The sequence below is a fragment of the Hetaerina americana genome, unplaced genomic scaffold, assembly GCF_022747635.1.
Source record: "Hetaerina americana unplaced genomic scaffold, ioHetAmer1.1.p SCAF_6, whole genome shotgun sequence".
NCBI classification, from domain to species: Eukaryota; Metazoa; Arthropoda; class Insecta; order Odonata; family Calopterygidae; genus Hetaerina; species Hetaerina americana.
Window position 1 is genome coordinate 23,825,353 of NW_027287205.1, and position 21,447 is coordinate 23,846,799.

Below are 21,447 nucleotides of genomic sequence, written 5' to 3' on the forward strand. Positions count from 1 at the left end.
TTAAACCTTTCTGTGGTTAGAAAATCTGCAGCCATATACTTAGACGCTATAAGCACTCACCAAAAAATACACAGTTCGGACTACAGACTGTTAACTCAATATCAAAATTGAGTCACTCAAAAAGTATGAAACCCACTAGATAATCGGTCTTCATACATTTAGCAACAATCAGGGCAAAACGAAAAAGACATTTCGGGAAACAAAAAAGAGGTGAGTTACGCAAGACATAGGGCTTAATTAACGCATGAATGTTATTTTTTATTATATAGCTTTATAAATGCTAAAAGTTTTGGATACGTAATCGTTTATTTTTAGTTGAATAAAATCATAATTTAGAAACGTCAAAGAAATTTTTCTTTACCATAAATTACAAAGGGTTTATATTTATTTATTATTCCTAAAAATAAGTATTAGAATTCGTTCATTTATTTATTCGAAATATGGCACATTATTTTATATTAGTTGAATTACGATAATTCTATAATATCATAGATAACGTGACTTCAATTAATATCTGTACAGTAAATTATCGTTCTATCAAGTGATTTCTAAATGCACTCTAAGCTAAATCTTGTCTCTATTAATTAATGTACACTTTGCGTAAGGTAATGTTACAGATCTTTTGGAAAATATCCTAATAACCCTAACCAATTATACCGCTGAATTATATGCGTGTATAAGTGTGTGCATTTGAGTGTGTGTGCATGTTTGTATGTTAAATATGTATATATTTATATACGAGTAAATATGGTCACGATAATCCCGAGCGAGCCTTACGGGGCCACCCTCCTTGGCCCCACCCAAACAGTTCAGGAATTTTACAATACCGTATCCTCCTGAGAAACAACAATCGGCACAGCGGAAAGATACTGAGTCCCCTACTCTGATCGGTGTGATTTTGGCGGGAACTCTACCAATACCTACCAAAACAATCCGAGGGTTGATTACTGTGCCTCTATATATATATATATATATATATATATATATATATATATATATATATATATATATATATACATATATATACATATATATACATATACATACATATATATATATGTATATATGTATATATGTATATATATATATATATATATATATATATATATATATATATATATATATATACATATATATATATATACATATATATATATGTATATATGTATATATATATATATATATATATATATATGTATATATACATATATATATATATACATACATATATATATATGTATATATGTATATATATATATATATATGTGTATATATATATGTATATATGTGTATATATATATATGTATATATGTGTATATATATATATATGTATATATGTATATATATATGCATATATGTATATGTATATATATATATGTATATATGTATATATATATATGTATATATGTATATATATATGTATATATATATATGTATATATGTATATGTATATATGTATATGTATATATGTATATGTATATATATATATATATGTATATATGTATATGTATATATGTATATGTATATATATATATATATATATATATATATATATATATATATATATATATATATATATATATATATATATATGTATATATGTATATGTATATGTATATATGTATATATGTATATGTATATATATATATATATATATATATATATATATACTTGAAGGAGGCCTCTGAGAAGGCCGAAAGCTCGAACAATTTACCGTGTGACTGTTCTTTTAAATGTTGCTATTCTTTTCTATTTGTGTTATATTGTGTCAGCCCATTAATTAAATATATATATATATATGTGTGTGTGTATATATATATATATATATATACACGCACACACACACACATATACATATGAGTATAAAATAGTCTTCAATTAATAACTTCATTTACCATAAATAAATATAAAGTACGGAATTTTATAGAACTTATGGCGCCTATTTTCGACGATTAAGAGGAAGAGAAAATGTTACCAGAAACCGGCAAACTATTAAGTCAAATATAGGACAAAACGTGATGAGCAAAGGCGTTTAAACCCATTATGCTCCGGAGAATTTGCGCCATAACAACAAATCTTAGCTCAAGTAGCCCGAGTGATTTTAAGCCGTATTGCACTTAGATGGCGTGAATAAGGAAAAGTGGCGGAAATGGTAAATTATTGCAGAATAAATCAAGGCAAGGCAGTATTAAGTATGCGCCTTGCTCAACTCTCGGGAAAATGTTTTCTGCGTCAGCCATTTCCTTGCCATACCCTCTTTATTGCAGTCAGGCTTTCTTGGAAGGTGGAAAGTGGGATCAATGGCGATGAGATGTACGGTGAGGTAGTTAGTTGGTGGAGCAATGGAGATGAAAGCCTTAAATAAAAGCGGCTATATTAATGACCTGTGCTCCAGATATATTAGGAAGAAATACGCGCTTGGAGCTTGGCCTCGGTCTGTAGTAAACAGTGCCTATAGAAAGCTATAACCATGCTTGATTACTTAATTTGAATTCTTCAAACGTGAATATGAATAGCAACCATAATAATTTCCGTAGATAATATCTGCAAAAGCATTGTGTTTGGATTGAAGAAAGCAAGTGGGGCTTGATTTTAAGTCATATTTCTGAGCTAAAAACATTTTTCAGTGAGTTAGCTGGGGGCTAAAGTGCAGCATAGAAACATTGTTACAAGCATTGTGAATACTTAATGTTAAGCGATTAAGGCCCAAGGAGTTTTGAGGTATAGCATCGCTAGTAGAACAACAGAGTAAGAAGGTTGCATTGCAGCTTGGAGTAAAGTGTACTTAATCAGCGGTATCAGTCCCAAACATGCGACACAGCATTTTGAAGAAAATCTTGGTAGATTTCACCAAAGTTAATTTCGTAATGACCGGTTTCATCACATACGTATGATACATTTTTAGGTGTATTAGGAGAATATGTAGACAATTAGCAGTGCTCCGTGCATGGAGAAAAATTATAAAGTCCGAGTATAATCGAAATAGAAAGTCAAAGATTTGCTAAGAACTTTATAATTCTGATCTTTTTGCCATATTATTAATAAATTAGGCTAAATGTAACGAGTGTATCCGCTCAAAATATAAGGTAGAAAGAATTTAAGTGACATGGAATGATTATTTTAGATTCAGAAGTTGGTAATAATTTCGGTAGTTGGCCGGTAGTACACCTGTTCACATAGTATTGGAAAATGCCTTATCCTTACCTTATTAAGGATCCCTTACACAACAACAACCCAAGAAATTATGATCTTATTCATAAATTTACAATATATATAAATTTTTCCACATATATTCAGGAAAATTGTTGTTATTTTTATGCTTAATACTGCTACCAAATATTATTTTTGCAATAAAATGTCTTTTATAATTCTTTTTGTAAAATTGTTGTCAATTATATTCATGAAGACTTGGAAAAATTTTAAATATATTTTGCAAAAATGATGCAAGGATTGCATGTTGTAGCTTACAGGATCCGCAGAGGATAAAGCGATAATTGTTGAGAGACTCAGGTCAAGTTTGTCCTCTGTTTTAATAAGAAAAGATATTCAATGTAATACAGTTTCACAGTAAGAGAGAGGTCCAAAATCTATGTCGAGTTTGCTCTACTATTTCCACACGGCTATTCTGACACCTTAAGAGAATGGCTCTCAATGACGGGGAACATCCTGACCAGATCCCATTAGAAAGTACCAGACCGAAAGAAAACAGTGTCGTGATCAATGACCATCAACACTTGGGTTTGACATGGCTCTCCACTCAATCCTCTCTTCATGTCTTCATATTTCTCCGCATAAATGGCCACTATGTTTCCGTCATTGATCATATTATTCTCTGTAGCTCTTCCGCTTCATCCAATCGTCAACAACTTTCCAGGTCATCTTTCAGGAATATGGCTGTAGACTTTGATAAACAAAATCACATTTTTTTGTATATATTTGCTACCTTTCCTTCTGCAATCTTTTTCGGCATGTATTGTTAACCAATTTCCTTGACATCATAACTCTTTTGCATTGTATTCCAATTTTTTCCAATCTTCTTTGTCGGTAATTTGAATTATTGGAGAAAAACAAAAACAGAGTTATAAGCATGGGTGAAACGTTTTCGTATTTCTATAATTAGGTTTTTCCCTTTATTTATATGTTTTTGTTTCGGGTAAAGTCTTTTTGAATAGTTGATATTATTGTAACATCACCATTGTAATTTCCTGGCTACTCATTCTCGTTCCCGAAAAGGAAAGGTTCAACATATTCAAGTCCTTGAATTCTTTGCTTTACAAGGTTTTCCAATCTAAACTTTTCTCGAAAACCAATGCCATTTTTTCATCCTAAAGAGTATTCCGCACTTTTTGCCCAGGTGTAAGTATGGTGACATACAACGTATACGGTCTCTGTGTAAAAAGAGATACCTGCGTTGTCTATTTACTTTTATTGACAATATTTTCCTCCAAGCTTACTATTGTTAACGAAATTATGTGCACATAATTTACTTCAAGTTTTGTTTAGTACCTCGATCCTCAAAATGCCTCCCTATGTCACGTTAAATTCACGCGATTCATTCAAGGTAAATAGCTGCTATCCTCTTAAAAATACATCGCATAACATTCAAATTACCATCATGGAATGTGTTTCACTTCTACACATAAAGTTTGTACTATTTTATATGGTGAACACATTTTACATAAATTATAAGTTCAACTTCGCAGTAGGTTTTCAATAGAATAAATATTAACTCTCCGGCTCTAAGGTTTCAACTGTTTATGATTTTTTTCATCTAATGTATGGCTGCTTTCTGTTCTGTTGATATGTTGGTAGTATTTTTTGTAAAAGTCATTAGTACTTTTGATTATTTTTATTTCCTTTAAGAAGTCTAACATTTATTTTTTTTTAATTCAACCTTTTTTGAAATTCTTGGAAAGAATCGGAAAGAAGCGTGGATTTTCATATTTTGGAAAGAATATCTCTTACTTCTCTTCAGAATTTCATATTTGTTTCCCAGAGTTTGGTTAAACAGCGGTCCATACTGAGGAGTTAATCAACACCAAAATAGAATGTGTGATTTTTTATATTCTGTTTATTTTGCTTTCCTCTTTAGTTGTATTTGTACTGCTTGTTAATTATTGGAAATGAATTTACAATATGCTTTGCACACTGAGATTAATATCATCTAAAATTACTCTTGAGTTAGTATTAAGCACATATTGTTTCTTGAAGTGGTTTTTTGCTATCGTACATTATGTTCAAAGATTTTTTCCATTTAAATAAATATTTTTTGACATTTTTAGTGTGTTTTAACTTCTCTATTTCTTTATAACAATAGAATTAAATAGATGAACACAAAAAAATGATGGATAAATATGAATGGGATTGAAATATGAAAAGACAGAAGAAATGGAAGTAGAAAAATAATATGCGTAGAAAATTATGTGATTTATTAGTATCCATAGCTATGGAGCGCTTTACCTTGGACGTTGCGTCGGTTAAGCTAGCGAGCGAGCACTTGGCACTAGTGCACTGAAATGGTTGATTAAGAGAGCAATGTATACCTGAGGTATCAATTAATCAATATCGTTTCCATCAAATTACTTCTTTTCGCTGAGGTAACGTGATTAATATTCTAATTGTCTAAGCCTTAGATATAATTTTTTAATGAAACATATGTAAAAACAAATCAAATATGGATTAATTTATTTAGCGAACAGTAATGCAAAATTGAGCCCTGAGATTTTTCCTTCATTTTTAATAATATTTTTGAAAACTAAATGCCATGAAATTTATAGAAATTGAAATATTTAATCATTTTTTATGATTGATTATTGCGTACAATGACATCTTTAAACTGATAATCAAGCTTTATTATATATTAATCTAAGAATTAAAAAACAATGCGTATCGTATTAAAAATCAATGCGATAGACATAAATTGAGGTAAATGTAAAAAACAAAGGTTTCTTTAGAAAGAAGAAGGCTGAACCAAAGTTAAAACAAAATGGGGAAAACGATGTCCTACCTTGGTGGTGCTTTGGACCGAGATGGCCATAGACATGGGCACGTGAGATGGAGAATTGCATTATGCAAAGAACCTATCGCAAAGTGGAGGAAGGTAATGGTAAGACCGTAAGAAAAGACTAGTGAAAAAATTCATATGATATATGATTTTTTATTGTCCTGCAAACTGGCTACTGAATCCCAGATTCAAGGTTTATAAGATGTAGGTTTGGAAAAAGTCTAATGGACTGAAAGTAAAACAAAAGAAAGGTGCTAGACATGGTGGGGTAGAAGATAGGATTAGTGGAAGAATTACAAAGGAGAAAGGATAGGCAAATTAAGAGAATTTTAATTGCGGATGGAATATTGAAATTTGTGATAGAGGGAGGTACGTTATCCAAGCGAGGAAGGAGTAGGAATATGAAAGATATGCTGGAATGAATGAAGGGGGGAATGCAAAATTGTAAGGGTTAAATTCAATGGCGTGAGTCTCGTAGTCCGAAGCCAAGGAATTTAGCATTATTGTGATGTGTTCTCACAAAACCTTTCTTAAACGGAAAACTTCAAAAGTAAATTTCTACAAAATGTTGACATGATGTAAAACATTCTTTGATATTAGTTACATGAGGAATAATTTAACATTTTATGTAACGGGAAATTTTCGTTAATTACGGAGATTCCTTTTCCATGCGCTTACCAATCCCCTTGAACTACTCCTGAATTAAAGAGATAAAAAAAGTAGAAACTTATTCGTTTCCAGGAACGTACATCTCCAACAGAACGTGCCGGCATTGGCTACGATGCATTCCTTCACCTACACAAGGAACTCCCACCTCACTTTTGCAAACGTGGGCTCCCAACTCTTTCGTCATCTTTTTCTTGAGAGTTAAAAAAAACCCATATTTTTATAAATACTATTTAACATAATGTATGCTTGTTTATTCCGCACCGGCGATTGGCCAAGGAATTCTTGGTGCGGCAAGGGGATTTTCTAGAGATAAGGGATGGGCGGAGTCTGAGAGGCACGCGTTGGCGGTGAATTATAATGGTTCCTTTTTCTCAAGAGCCAAACGATTTGCAATGCGGATCACGGCTTCGTCCAGAAACTCTCCTGAGTCTCCCGAGCGACCGGGATCACGTACTGAAGCATCGTCCGTAGAGGTCGTGAGGTGGGTGTGGGGATAGAGGATGAGGAACGGGTGAGAGGGGCGACATTGGTGTGAGGCACGAAGGGAGAGGGGACCACGGTGAAGAGTTTTGGTGATGGGATGAGGTCCAGAAGAATGGTGAAAGAGGAGAAGGGGGCGATAGGGAGATTTGTGAAATGTGAGGGAATGAGCCACTATATGTGCATCCTGCGAGGACAAAGGTTTATTCCACCAATTTACGTGTTTGGAGTAATGCTTGTTTTCATTATACATCTCGTGTTATCAACGAAGGTGGTAATCTAACGCTCAGGGTTTGGCATAATTTTTTTCGAATGATCTTTCTAAGCGTCCGTTCTACTTAGTAATGTAGATATGAGAGTAATGCATTTAAAGAACTTGAAAACCATAGAAATCGTTTCAGAGAAGCGGAGAAGTTTGCATTTGCATTATGGTCATAGAAAGTAAAAGTAATATCATTATGTGTATTAATCAAGAAAATTTGTTCAACAACTTTTGTGGGGTTAACATCGTCAGCGAAAGATAGGAGATAATTACTTAAGCAAGAGAAGCATTCGCCCGGTATTCGTAGGCTGTAAAAAAGTCGCGAAAAACTGAGAAGGGTTAAAAGTTAGCCGTGAAGAGGATTTTTCTATGGCTCGGAAACGGACACGATAAGAACGGAAAAGATATGAACCTATAAGTTTCAGAAATTTGAGGATCAGCATGTAATGGAATGCCTAGAAGGAAATTTGTAGCATTTAAGGCACATTAATATCACTCAAAAGGTAGGGGGCCAGGAATGGTAAATTGATGATAATGAATAATAATAATGTAATTTGTGTTAATTTACTTGATTCATATGCTGGTTGTAGTGAGTGAACGTAGACAGAGGTGTCGTTAAAAGTATGAAGGAAAGAAAGAAAATTAATAGAAAACATGAAGAGGAATTATTCAATCATATAGGATAACACTCATTTTATAAGGAAATGATCATTTTGATTAAGAGCTTGATTTTCGAGTAGCATATTCTTAAGTAGAAGACAAAAGGTGTCTAAATTTCACAATCTTAATGTAAAATAAAAAATATTGTGTTATCAGCGTCATCGTTCATTCTGTAACAAACCCAAGCACCTTCAACCCACATTAACTTTCGCTGTATGCATCTTATACCAAAACGAATAAATATTTCCTTTGTCTAAAGTGAATTTTAATGGAACACATTTTTCTTCAAAGGTCAGGACGCTGCAAAAAATATCTGAGTTTTATAATAAAGCTTAATTAACGAGGTAGGGAAAGAACGAGCTGAAGTGAAATAAATCTGGTGAATTAAACAAGAATGGATTGGGTATATTTTAAATTAATCTTATTTGATTTTCATGGAAATATCTCGAATAAATAAATTTCTTGTAAAAGATTCATTATTTTCCCCTCAGTAATTAATGTTTCAAAAAAATTAATTAATTTCGTGTTAGACGCTATGTGATGCGGATGTTGAAGATTGTAAAAGAGGGGAGAACGTTAGGCAAACGAGGAAAAGGCAGGAACAAGATTGGGATGTTGGACGGGAGGAAGGGAGGAAGGAAGTACTAGGAGATGAAGAGGGGCTTGATGTAGAGTAGGTTGTGGTATTGTATTTCGTTAGGAGTCGCAAATTATTACCTGAAAGTTGCGTCCATCCGAAACCTATATTAACCGGTAGATTGCTTGCAAAATTTTTATATACATGTATAATAGTGTGTATATGTATAAAATCAGTTTTCGGAATGCCTGACGCAATGCCTGGTGGAAAATAGTGCATCTCGTATAAAATAAATAATAACGTAGGTTAGTTGAAAGTACAAGATTGATCAAATTAAATGGTAATTATAAAATCCGAAATATCAATAGAGTTCTATTTATCTAAATGTGAGAAAAAGGATCCTAACACCATTTTTGAGTAAGGAGACACTTTGCCTTTTTCCATAATTTCTAAATACATTTATATTTGTTGAATCTAAACATGAAAGAGTGAAATCTATCTATTTATGAAATGTCTTTTTATTTATGACCTTATTCATCGTCTTTTTCATTCTTTTTGTCGCAAAGGACATGTATCGTTAAAAAAATATTGAATATTTATTTTAGAAAGCGTCAACTCTTTTTCTTGGTCGGATTTCAAAAGCAATAAAATGTCTAGCGTACATTTCGCGTCCAGGGAAAAGCTCATTCATTACCTACTAAAACGTTTTTAATGGTTTACATGCCTTTTTCACTTAATTATTTGTTGCTAACATTCCGATGGATGGTATAGTGCAGCCATAGAGTTTAATTATTACTTAATACTTATTAATTTAAAAAACTGGACAGTGTTGTAATGATTTGTAAATGGCAGCGGTCCTCTCGGAATGTATTTTGCTTATTCAAGCTGCTCATCTTTATCGCATTTATTAAGTATTGATACCAACATGTGTAGTTATTTAATAAGTAAATAGGACCCTTATAAAGTGCCTTCTCTATCAGAATAACTGGGAATCTAACCACGTATGCTCAAACTTTTTGTGCTTAATCCAAGTTTTCTAGTGGATATTAATTAAGGTGCTTAATATATCATCCGATGAGACCAACTTCAAATTCTTTAATGAAATGCAAAGATATGCGTGTCGTAACGTTATCCCTCCATCAAGAAGATATCGCATCTATTTTTTGCTTTCTCAAAATATCACCTGTGAATATTACTTCGGCGAATACAAACTGGAACTCGTAATATTTCTATCTTTCGATTAAAAATGAAAATCATTGTATCTGTCGTGATATTCAGTACTTTTGATTTTTTTGGCGTAAGAATTGTGTAAATACATTTTAAAATAATTTTTCTTTTTTATACCAGACGTTAGGTGTAATTTTCACTACCATTTACGTTGGTTTTTCTTTCTTTTCAGCCAATCATAAATCCTTTTCCCAATCGTATAATTTAAAGAATAGCATTCCATTAAGTAAAAAAAATATTTCCATTCTATCATACTTAAGTATGGGCAACGGACAATGGTAATAAAAAGACACTTATGATTTCTATAAATACATAGGTGTAGTTATATTTATTGATCCCCTAAGACACGGCCACATAAGAAACATGTTGTTTTCATTAGACATCGTCATCTAATAATGGAAACATTTTTCTGTTCCATTTCGATATATTTTCCTGTCGGAGAAATATTTTATGCTCCTATGTATTTGATGGAAAATAGCTTTCCGTTGTCCATTTTCTCAAGGTAACATAAATTAATAAGATACATAATACTTGTGGGTCGGAGGGTCCCGGGTTCGATTCCCAGGCAAGGTACTTTGGGCACCTGCAGCTCCAACCAAGCTATGTGATTTTTCGGGTACCAGATCTTCCTGGGAAACCATAACCGGCACACGGTAAGGCCATGGCCCCCCTACCTTGATGTGTGATATTTTCAAACCCCGTCGGGCTTAGTACTGGGTGAACTCTCCCATCACCTACCAAACCGACCTTCGGGTTGATTAATGTGTTTGTGGTTTTTTATATAATACATGTCACAAACTTTTCCCGGCAAATCCTGTTCATTATAAAAACTTGTACAGTAACGATATTTGAAGTGCACACCTACATATACGGATTAAATAATAGCTGGTTTCCCAAAGACTAGGTGCTTTTGAAAATTGTCAGAAGTTATACTTTAGTCAATTGAAAAAATTCAATGAAATTTGAAATGGGTGTCAATAATTAAAAAAGCAATGTTTAGTAAAAATTTTCTTATTATGAATGCGAATATCCTGACTTCTGAGTACCGATTCCCCCTTTACCAAATAATAAAATATAGTCAATTACTTATATCATTAGTTCAAAGCCCGGTGGTGTTGAATATTTTTCAGTGGTGTTTCGATTCCTACTTGAGGTGCTTTGTAGAGGGCACTTTGAGCCCGTCGGATGGGACGATAAGCTGCGGACCCCTTGGTGCCTTTCGTAAAGAGCAGGCTAATGCCGACGCCTGGTTTCTCTCCACCCTTCATCTTTTCCTGTCCATCCCTAATGGCGCAAATGGCCTCAGCTGTCGGTCGCCTCCTCTAAATACTACTACACATCATTTCAATGAAAAATACAAATCTGTTTTATAAACCTCAGGTAGTGAGAAAAAATAGTCAAAATTAGGAAATAATCTATCTATATATATATATATATATATATATATATATATATATATATATATATATATATATTCTGGCATTAACTGCATCTTGTAAATTCATATGCGTTTTGCAAAAATATGCCGTAAGATTATTGTAGCCTTGGTGAAAGCCTAAGCCGAAAGGTATTATAGTGAAAATATTATTGCGTTTTTTTATGATGATTTCCAGTGAGTACTAAACCGATATGACTGGTACAAAAAGGCACGAAGAGTTTGCATCGTTAAGTTGTGACGGCTTTATTCCAACTAAACCCTTCTTGCAGTACTGATGGATGATGCTGGAATTTATGCCTTACTTAGGAACACTCTTTAAAGTATCGAAATTTCATAGTTGACTGCGATCCTGAATGCTCACGGTGGCATGAAACTATAAAGTACGTATCGTTTGAGTTTATTTTTTTTATCTTTCGAAACGGAAGCCACGGTAATAAATCGCGCACCAATGATCCAAAAATGTGTGCTCTCCTCCCCGATCCAGCGGCCATTATCTCCCGCTCGCGCAGTCGGCATTCTTCCGTAGTACTGCGGCTCCCTTCCAATTGCTTCCGTTGTGGGAACGTCCATTGTGTTCTCAGTTGTTGCCGATGAACGAGTCTCGGGAAAATAAACCCGCCCTCTCTGAATCGTTCCGTGAGCTCTGCGGCAAAATAACACATACAACCCCCCCGCACACTCTTAAATGCACACCCGCAAACTTGCCCACACGCAAACATATTAAAGAACCCCCCCCCCCGCGCTCTTCAAATAGATCCCGTTTATAAGTATAGTTTTCGGTTCTCAATTTTAATTTTTGTTATTATTACTTATTTTATTATATTATTATAATTATTGTTATTAACTTCCCCTCCGGTGGTGTGTACTTGCGTAAAAACTTCTGCCTCTCCTCATTCCGTTCGCGGTGGATTTCAGCGGTCGAAAGAAAAGGAAGCCGAGGCCATCTAATAGCGGGATCATGGGTGTATTGGCTGAGCGTAAGGGCGGGACCGGGACCGATTTATATACTTAAATGAAGAGGATTTGATTGGTATGTTTGGCTGCCCCGGGGGATTGGTGGGTGTGTATGTTCTGAGATTGGGTGAATTTTTGGGGTGGAAGAGGCAAGGCTCCTCTTATCACGACTTGGTCGCAGGAACAGACGGGAGTTTTTTTTCCTGGGGACGGAAAGAAACCTCTGTGAATATCGAACTCTTTGTATTTGCAACCGCTACATTTCTTACCACTCCCGCCAGATTCCGGGGAAATCAGGAACTTTTGCTTATTTATTTTTCCTTTTATAAACGGATTGGGGTGTTGGTGAGGGAATGGATGGTGGTTGGGAGGTCATAATCCGTGCCTTCACCCCTGCCGTCTCCGACCGACCCTACTTCTTAGTGCTCCTCCTCCAGCAACTATACCTTTCAAACCATTCATCATCTCCTCTTCGTGTGGTATATCCTGACGTCGGAGCTCTCAAGTCCTGTGTGAATCAATCCGTATTCACAACATCACCTTTCCCCACTATCTACCCTCTCATTTCATCTCTTCCCTTCCTGGTGCATAAAGCAGAATTCTTTTATCCCACTACATCCTCCTGAGCCTACCTCATTTCCATGAAACTTCCCACTCCATTCTCCTACCCTTTCTTTAGTCCCTACATCATCTCTGTCCTCATCCGTCAATCTTATATGTCGGTCGCCTATTTTTGATCGCCCCCCCCCCCAGCAAGTTCTCATTTTTCTAATCACTCAGATTTTCATATCCTGTCCTTAATTTGTATTATTTTCGTACCCACGTATCAGCATCCAAAGATCTTACGCGGATCGTTCTTATATCTATTCTTCTCTAGGAGTAGGTCATATATAGTTACGTCCTGAAAAGCATGGTCTTCAAGGTCCTGTGTGGAGTGTTCGTAGTAGCAAACGACACAAACCACATATGTTTGCGTGGGTATGAACGCGCATATTTGCATAGGTATTTATATGTGTGTCTGGGGTAGACACACGTTTTTCCCTTATAAATGATTAGTGGAATAAACTAACATATTCTAGAATAATAATTAGATTCGTGCCTTGATTTCTTTTGTTAGCTCAAATTACTAATGGTAAAATTTTTGTGCCTCAACCTCCTAATGGAATATAGAATTATGAAGAGGAATGTTGCTAGTACCACGCAGAATGGTATTATTGAATTCTCAAAAATTATAAGTTTATTAAAATTTCCATGTCCACTCGCATTCGGATATTTCGCCACTTCTCTACCTACCTTCCTTGCTCCTTCGTTGGCCAGGGCCCTCACCCTTTCAGCTGTATGTCCCATGTAGACCCAAACCCTTTCAAACAATCCTTTTTCTCTTTTCCTACCCTTGCTTTCCTGATACCCTTAAAAAAATCCCACCCTTTCCCTATCCCCCAGTTATCCCTAAAGGTCCCATTTTTCCCTCGCCATTTATCTCACCACATAAACCCCTTCATCCAAATCCTGCACCCTACTCCACCCTGCCCCCTTTTCAAAAAACTTTGATAAGCACTTAACCCATATTTTATGGTTATTTTTGCGCATGAGAATGAGATCGCACAGTTTTTTTTTCATCCCCTCGGGTGGAAAGGGCGGAAGAAAAAAAGAACCTCTGTGGGCGAGGAACGTGCATTGAGTTTTGAAGTGTTCGGGCAGTAAGCAATTAGCATTCCGGTTTTAAACAATGGCAGTTCGGATCGATATATTTGAGAATCTCTTTCCCGTTTCGTAGCTGGTGAGAAAAAACGGTGGCAAAAACTGCTGTATTTAAGTAATGGGGACTACTTGGTTTGCAACACGCACTCATCTCCGTAATGTGGGTCTTATTTTCTAGTACGGCGTTTCTCCACTTAGGCATTAACGAGTTCAAATGAGTTACGTGCGGAACTGCATTGTATTTCTTCGGTTGCGTTTTGAAGAAAATGTTTCCGTTGATAATTAAACCTCGAATTTCTTCATGCATATTTTTCTAGAATGTGGTATTTTTGTCTAAAAGTACAAAATCTCTAATGCTGCCTTGCCGCTTTTTTTCCATCTGCATACTCACATGCACTGTGCAGTATTATCTAATTTTGAATATTTCAAATGCCATGATTTACATTTGGTACGCCTAGCGATATCAGTTACATTCTTTTCCGTGGTATCATTTGACCTGAATTCCTCCTTCCTTTAAATGTTTCCTCAGTGTTTACGGTGCTCTTTGAAAATAATCAAAGCAAAAAATTTTAGTCTTTACCGAGAATATATACCTTTTAAATTAATTTTTTTAATAGTCAAATGCGGGTTCAGGACGGATATTATGTGGGAGTCATAATATGAAAAAGTGCTATCTATAATAAAGGAAAGAGTTCCTTAGAATTAGAATATAGTAACTCGAGTTTAGTCAAATTATTTTCCGTTTCTTTGTTCATATTTTTATCAATGATACAGCTTAAATTAAATCGTAGAATACTCTTTCGTATTATAATTGATCGTAGAATATTAAGAAGGTTCATTAATTCGTATTTAAATCATACATTTATAGAGGTAGAAATTATAAAAGAAAAACCGCACATTATTATTTAAAAGTCGATATATTCGTAAAATCGTATAAAATATCGTCGTAAAATATTCATGGTTGATACATAAACTTTTTAAATACTCACATCAACTTTATTTTTTATACCAGTTAATTTAAAGGGTAAATTTCTTATTAGAATATTCAGTCTTCAAATTAGACATTTTTTCCATAAATGCTCTTTGCTCTTACAATTTATAGTTGTGTAGGTATGCAATTTGCTATGTGGGGTTAGGTGGTCCTTATTTGAGTATCTATGTTAAAAATCTGAATTTGATCGCTTCGGTGACCACTGTGCGAATGAATATTCAAGCTGTCAATTTTCGTGCTAAAGAAAAATCCAATTTTCTTATTAATTGTTTCTAATTAATATTAGTAGACGTTATAAGTTTGATGTTTAAGTAGACACCACTCATGATAAAATTAGAAAAAATTGAATAGCATATGTCGCGAATGAGTTTTTTATCCAGAAATTATTCCTTACTTTTTAAGACCACGAATAGAGCGGTCGTACACTTATTTTTCCGTCGCCTCAATTAAATACCATTTCATTCTATTTATCATATTGGATAATAACATTAATAAATGTTGAAGTCTTCGTTTGTATCACTTGGAGAACATATATTATATCTCATCATAACACTCAGATGTTAAAAATTTTTGTGAGCTCTCCTATGGCCTAATTTCCAGAGGTATTAAAGTATTTTAAAATGTATTTCAGGGAGTGTGCATGTTTTAAGTCGTGCGAAACATGTTCGTTTGCCAAAGTTGCCGCTATTTTCATGTTGTCACAATGAGTCTATTGATGCTGCCAAAATTTGCTCATTTTCAGCCTGATTAGAGCTCACTGACTCGACTGAAAAAAAAACAATTTTATGGTTTTTCGGCTTCGTGCACATACTCATTGCACATGTGCACACCGAGCTTATGAGGCAAAGAGGAATTAGATATTCTTTTAAATTTGTATTTTTAGTTGCAGGTATTCACCGACCTTGTTAATTCGTTTCATTACATAGCGTGGCTATGCATGCAATAGCTGACGTTGCGGTATCGGATTGATATAAAAGAAGAAAACAAAGGGTAAAATTTTTGTGTAGTTCTCTTAAAGTGATGAACTATTTTCACAATTTTACTGGCATTAAATGTGTGTGTACATATATATAAATATATACATATAAATAAATAAATAAATATATAATATATATATATATATATATGTTTATACATTCATTAGTTCATAGGTGCATGACTCACATTTGGTACCAACATACATTAAATATGCCATCTATAAATACATTTTTTTAAATAAGACAAATTAGAATGTGTACATAAAAAGAGTCATGAACCTATTATTATGTAAACCTTTCAAATGTCATCAAATCCAACCTAGGCACGAGAGTATTGTTTTGCCTGACGATGATATTTATTTTTAATTTCATATCATAAGTAACTTAGCTACAATGCAATTAGCATATTTAGAATCTAATAAAAAAACCTCATGCTACTAATTACCTCTTTTGTGACATTTAACTTGTTCCAAATTCCCGCCAAATGGATGAAAATTTAACCTCCGTTTATCCTCTCTCTACTCGCCTTCGTGACCAGAGCATACAGGGTTCGTCCGGAAAATAAGTGTACTGAGCTCAGGAAAAAAAATTATTACTTTTTTGCATATCTTAAGCTAATATTCCTCAAAATAGGACCCTTGTGAGTCGATACACTTGTTCCAGCGGCGTTCCTATTCCTGGAACGCTCCCGCGAAGGCATCATCGGGAACCTCTCGAAGACACGTCGTCACGGCCTCTTTGACGGCGTCCAAAGTCCCGTATCGCGTTCCTTTCAAACTCCTCTTTATCGTCACCCGAAACAACGTTCTCTAAAAAATGTGGATCATTTTTGCAGTGATCCGCAAGTTGTGTCGCCATTTCCAAACGATTGAGTCTTTGATCATCACTGAGCACTTTCGGCACCAACTTTGCACAAATTTTTCGCATCTGTAATTGCTCCCTAATAATCTCGTGCACTATTGTTTTTGGCACATTACACTGCTCTGCTATCATCCGAACACTAAGACGACGATCAGAGTTCAGTACATCGCAAACTTTTCGCACATTTTCGTCGGTGAGTGTCGTTGATGGGCGTCCAGGCCGTGGTTCGTCGTCGACCTCTTCTCTGCCCTCCACGAACATCTTGTGCCACCGAAAGATCATGTTTCTGGACATGGCTGACTCCCCGTAAGCCTGGTTAATCATACCGACAGTTTCGGTAGACGATTTCCCAAGCTTTACCGCAAATTTGATGGAATAACGCTGCTCCAAAAACTTCGGCATCGCGTTCCGTGACGTGGGTCGAAGCGTGGAGGTTCGCGATAACAGAGCTCCGCACTACACCACAGCTCAGAGCCGACTGCCTTTTTCAGCGTCGCTTGCCAACATGCCCCTCTCCAATTGCAGCCCGTCAGAGCGGTACTGGGCGCGCCTGGAGCGGCGGCAAAAAATCAGTACACTTATTTTCCGGACGAACCCTGTACTTACCCGCTGCCCTTACTACAATCGTTTATACCAACCATACTCGTCAGTCAGAGAAATATCTCTTTCTTCCAGTGAAAATATATTTCCGTTTCTTAGCTCCTGCCAAATTCACTTTGCTATCATTTCCCGAATACACATTTAATTTCCCTCTCCTCCTAAGACCTATGAAAAATTCAGGGAATCAATTCTCCCACCCCTTTTTCATTCACTTCTTGAGAAGTTATCGAAGACTCTGTACCGATTTTCCATCTTTCTCTTCGCAGTTCTGCAGTAATTCTAAGGTTTTCTATCCGCCGTAGATATACCATTTCTGAAACTAGTTCCCCACCCCGCTGCTCATCTACGAGGGTCATCCGGAAAGTAGTACCCGTTCGTGCCGCATGAAGTGCTGACGACGCGAGTAGCCGCTGGACGAGGTCAGATAGCTTCAGTGGCTTGTCTGCCTTCTCTGAGCCAAGTTGCGTGACGCTAGCATTGCCTGTGTTGTTTCTGTGATTGTTTACAATGTTTAAAAAAATTGAGAACGCCGCCAGTTGTGAAGTGAGGGCAGTGATTAAATTCCTCAATGCAAGAAACGTTCGCCCATGTGATATTCATCGCCAATTAAAGGAGGATGTATGGAGACAATGTAATGGACGAGTCGTCTGTTCGGCGGTGGTGTCGCAACTTCAACATGGGGAGGGGGAACACACACGACGATGAGCGTTCGGAGAGACCGTCTGTCATTACAGACCAACTGGTGAGCTCAGTTGACGAATTCGTGAGGAACGATCGGCGCGTCACAATTGATGACATCTGTGAGCATTTTCCCAATGTTTCTCGAACAATTGTTCATGAAATTGTTAAACACCATCTGCATTATGCAAAAATTTGTGCAAGATGGGTCCCTCGCGTATCTCAATGAGCTGGCGGCGAAGGACTATGCAGCAGGAATACAGAAACTTGTCACACGTTATGACAAATGCCTTAATTTGCTTGGAGATTATGTTGAGAAGTAGTTTAAAGTATCCTCTTTCAAATAAAATTTTTTATGTTTGTTAATATTTACTTTTGTGTCTTTATTTCACGAACGGGTACTACTTTCCGGATGACCCTCGTATTAGCTATACACTCAAAACGGATACTTTCGGAATTCATGGAGTGGATCGTACTGATTACTGTGGATTCTCAGTTGGCCGATAGGATTCATCATTATTTTTTTTCATTAACTTCGTCTCGTTTCATACCATTTCTGCCACTCTTTTTAAATTATGTTTCCGAATTGAGCGAACCACAACCACGGAAATGAAAGGTAGCTGCGAGCAAAGATAGTTGCAGGCAGAGAGTGGGTTCACTCTTGGTTTGAATTTCTTATTTATTTTTGACATTTTAATTGGATTTCGGAATTTTGGCACTAATCTCTCAATTGGTGCTAGTCTGATTAACTGTAATAGTTAAGCTATTATGTTTTTATATGAATCCGATTAGTACGTAAGGATGAAATTTTACAAATTTTATATTTATATGGTCTAAGTCTATTACATTTTCACTCTCCGTCCACGTCCACTTTAGCGTAAGTATGCCTTGTAATACCCAAAAAGTATTATATAATAGTTGCGCATGAATCCAGTAAAATGTCATCATTTCATAGTCCCTTGATGTGGATGCTGAATAAAATCATGCATTATAAAAATGAAATATTCCAATTTAACCTTAAGAAAGGGCAATGCAAATGGAATCTTAAATCTGGAGGATAAGGAAGGCACGAGAGATGACTAAGAAAGAAATTATGCATGTGAACCAGGAGACGTGCAAAATAGAGTATTTTCGGGAAAGCGAAAGACGAGATAGGAAAAAAATGTATCACGGAATATGAAATTGATGAATAACCGAAGGAATACAGATGAGATGATGTGGAGGAGGAAAAAATGAAGTAACGATGTAAAATTAAAATTTAAAAAATGAAAAAAATAAAAACAATGCGCTAAATAAAAAGCAAAGGTATGAAACTGATTGGAGGTAAGACACGCTGTGGGTAAATCTCTGTAGGTATATGGAAAGGAAGGCTTAAAGAGACAAGTCTTAAAATAAAATAATTATTACGTTAAAAATATTTATACTTGCATTCGTCTTACTTTACATTTTTCTTCCATACATTAAACAGTGTACCCATATCTCAGAATTCCACATTGGTTATTCATTGACGGTTTGGCTTTTCTGTATTGCTAATGTACTGCGGAAGTAAAACTCTCCCCTTATTAATAATGTTTTTTTTGGTTTTTCATCTGCCTATGCATCTCATACTAACATTCAAATACCTTTGACGTGATATGAAACCTTGGAGGACTGAGTAAAGATTAATTAATTCCTTACGTATTGAAGTCGCTTAACTTTCACCACTGCTTATCACAAACCATTTCACTAATCTTCTTATTCATAAGATTAAGAGAATAGTCAGTCATTGAGAACTGCGTATAGCTTTTTTAACGACCACCACGACATGTATCTGGTACTTTCGTGTAAGGGTTACAAGTTCAGATTTCCAATAAAAAATCATCTCTCTAGGGTGCTGATCTATTTTGTAATAAGTTTATTAACGCTAGGTGATCATTATCACATGGAATCGCTACTCCTGATACAGTCCCTATATTTTGTGGATTTTAATTGTGATACGTAAAGTCAATGCATTTCGTTATTCACTTTGCAAACATTTCACTGCAATAGGGGTAAGAACTATCACGGTCAAAAATAACATTATTGGAAGTTATTTCGGAAACACAATAACCTTATTTATGACATTCTGCATAGTACATAGTGATTGTACCAGAAGTAAAACTTTTATGCGATATTGATCACGCCGAGGCTAATGACCTTATTGCGAATATACTAGCGCCCAAGGGGTATAGAATTTTAATGTGAATTCTTAACTTGGAACAAACCGCAAACTGAGGGCAGAACATATTGAATACTGCGATAGAGAGAACAAGGCAAGCAGGGAAGGAGTAGACAGAGTGGGCATATTGGCTGTTATAAAGGAAGGAAGAAAGTATGCGAAATTCAGGAAGGGTTTATTGTAGTGTTGAATATAAGGTGGTGATCTGTTGGCAGAGGGAAGGTATGTACCCGTGTTACGTTGCAAAGATCTTGTCCATGTAAAAACTACCTCCCCTAAAATAAGGCAATAATAAAAAAAGCGAAAAATGTTCGGAAAGCAACGAAGGGATAGGAAAAGGATGAGGATATTAGACTGACTTTAGGAAGGAAGAAAGCATATTAAAATGAAGAAAAGTCTTTGTTATGTAACCATGAGTACGGATAGCTAAAGGAGATGCAATAATTATGCAAAGAAGTGCTTTCATAATTTAGTTTAAACAACTAAATTTTAAAAAAAGTAAAGTATTTCCACTCAATTACATTAGGCAAAATTTAACACTATTTTTAATGGTGAGTTCAAAGAGGATTTTGGAGCCTTATAAATAAATTTAACATTATTGTTCAAATATATTTGATTGATATATAACTATGAACTACTTGACTAAATGTATACGGTTTTTATTATGATGAGCAAACCAGTTTACAATTTATTCTCTTATGCTCATGGACTTAGCATAGCCGCACACAAATTTTTACTGAGTATCAGACATTCGCTTTTGCTTCTGTCGTGTGGACTCAGAATTTTTTTTTGAGCCTGAATGCAGGGGAGGAGCTGGAATATTAGGCCGGATTGGAAAGAAGCATGGCATGGGACTGATTTAAAACGCTGTAGCGACGAGTTGGGAACGCAAAGGAGAAGTCATTTCCAATGGAATTTTTGACTTGATAAAGTGAAGATGGCGATATCTGGGTTGGGAGGAAAGAGAAGATGTCCCAGGCCATAACAGGAGGAAAGAGGTTGTGTAACGAGAAACGAATAAAAAAGACTTACTCACTCCCACTCTTTCCCTTTAACTGGATTTCCATTTCCTCCACTCTGGGAATTTCAGTTAAAAATGAAATCGCTGGAATTTCAATGCGAAGGATCATGGAAGAGGTATTCTTGAGTTTACTTCACTTAGCAATAGCAA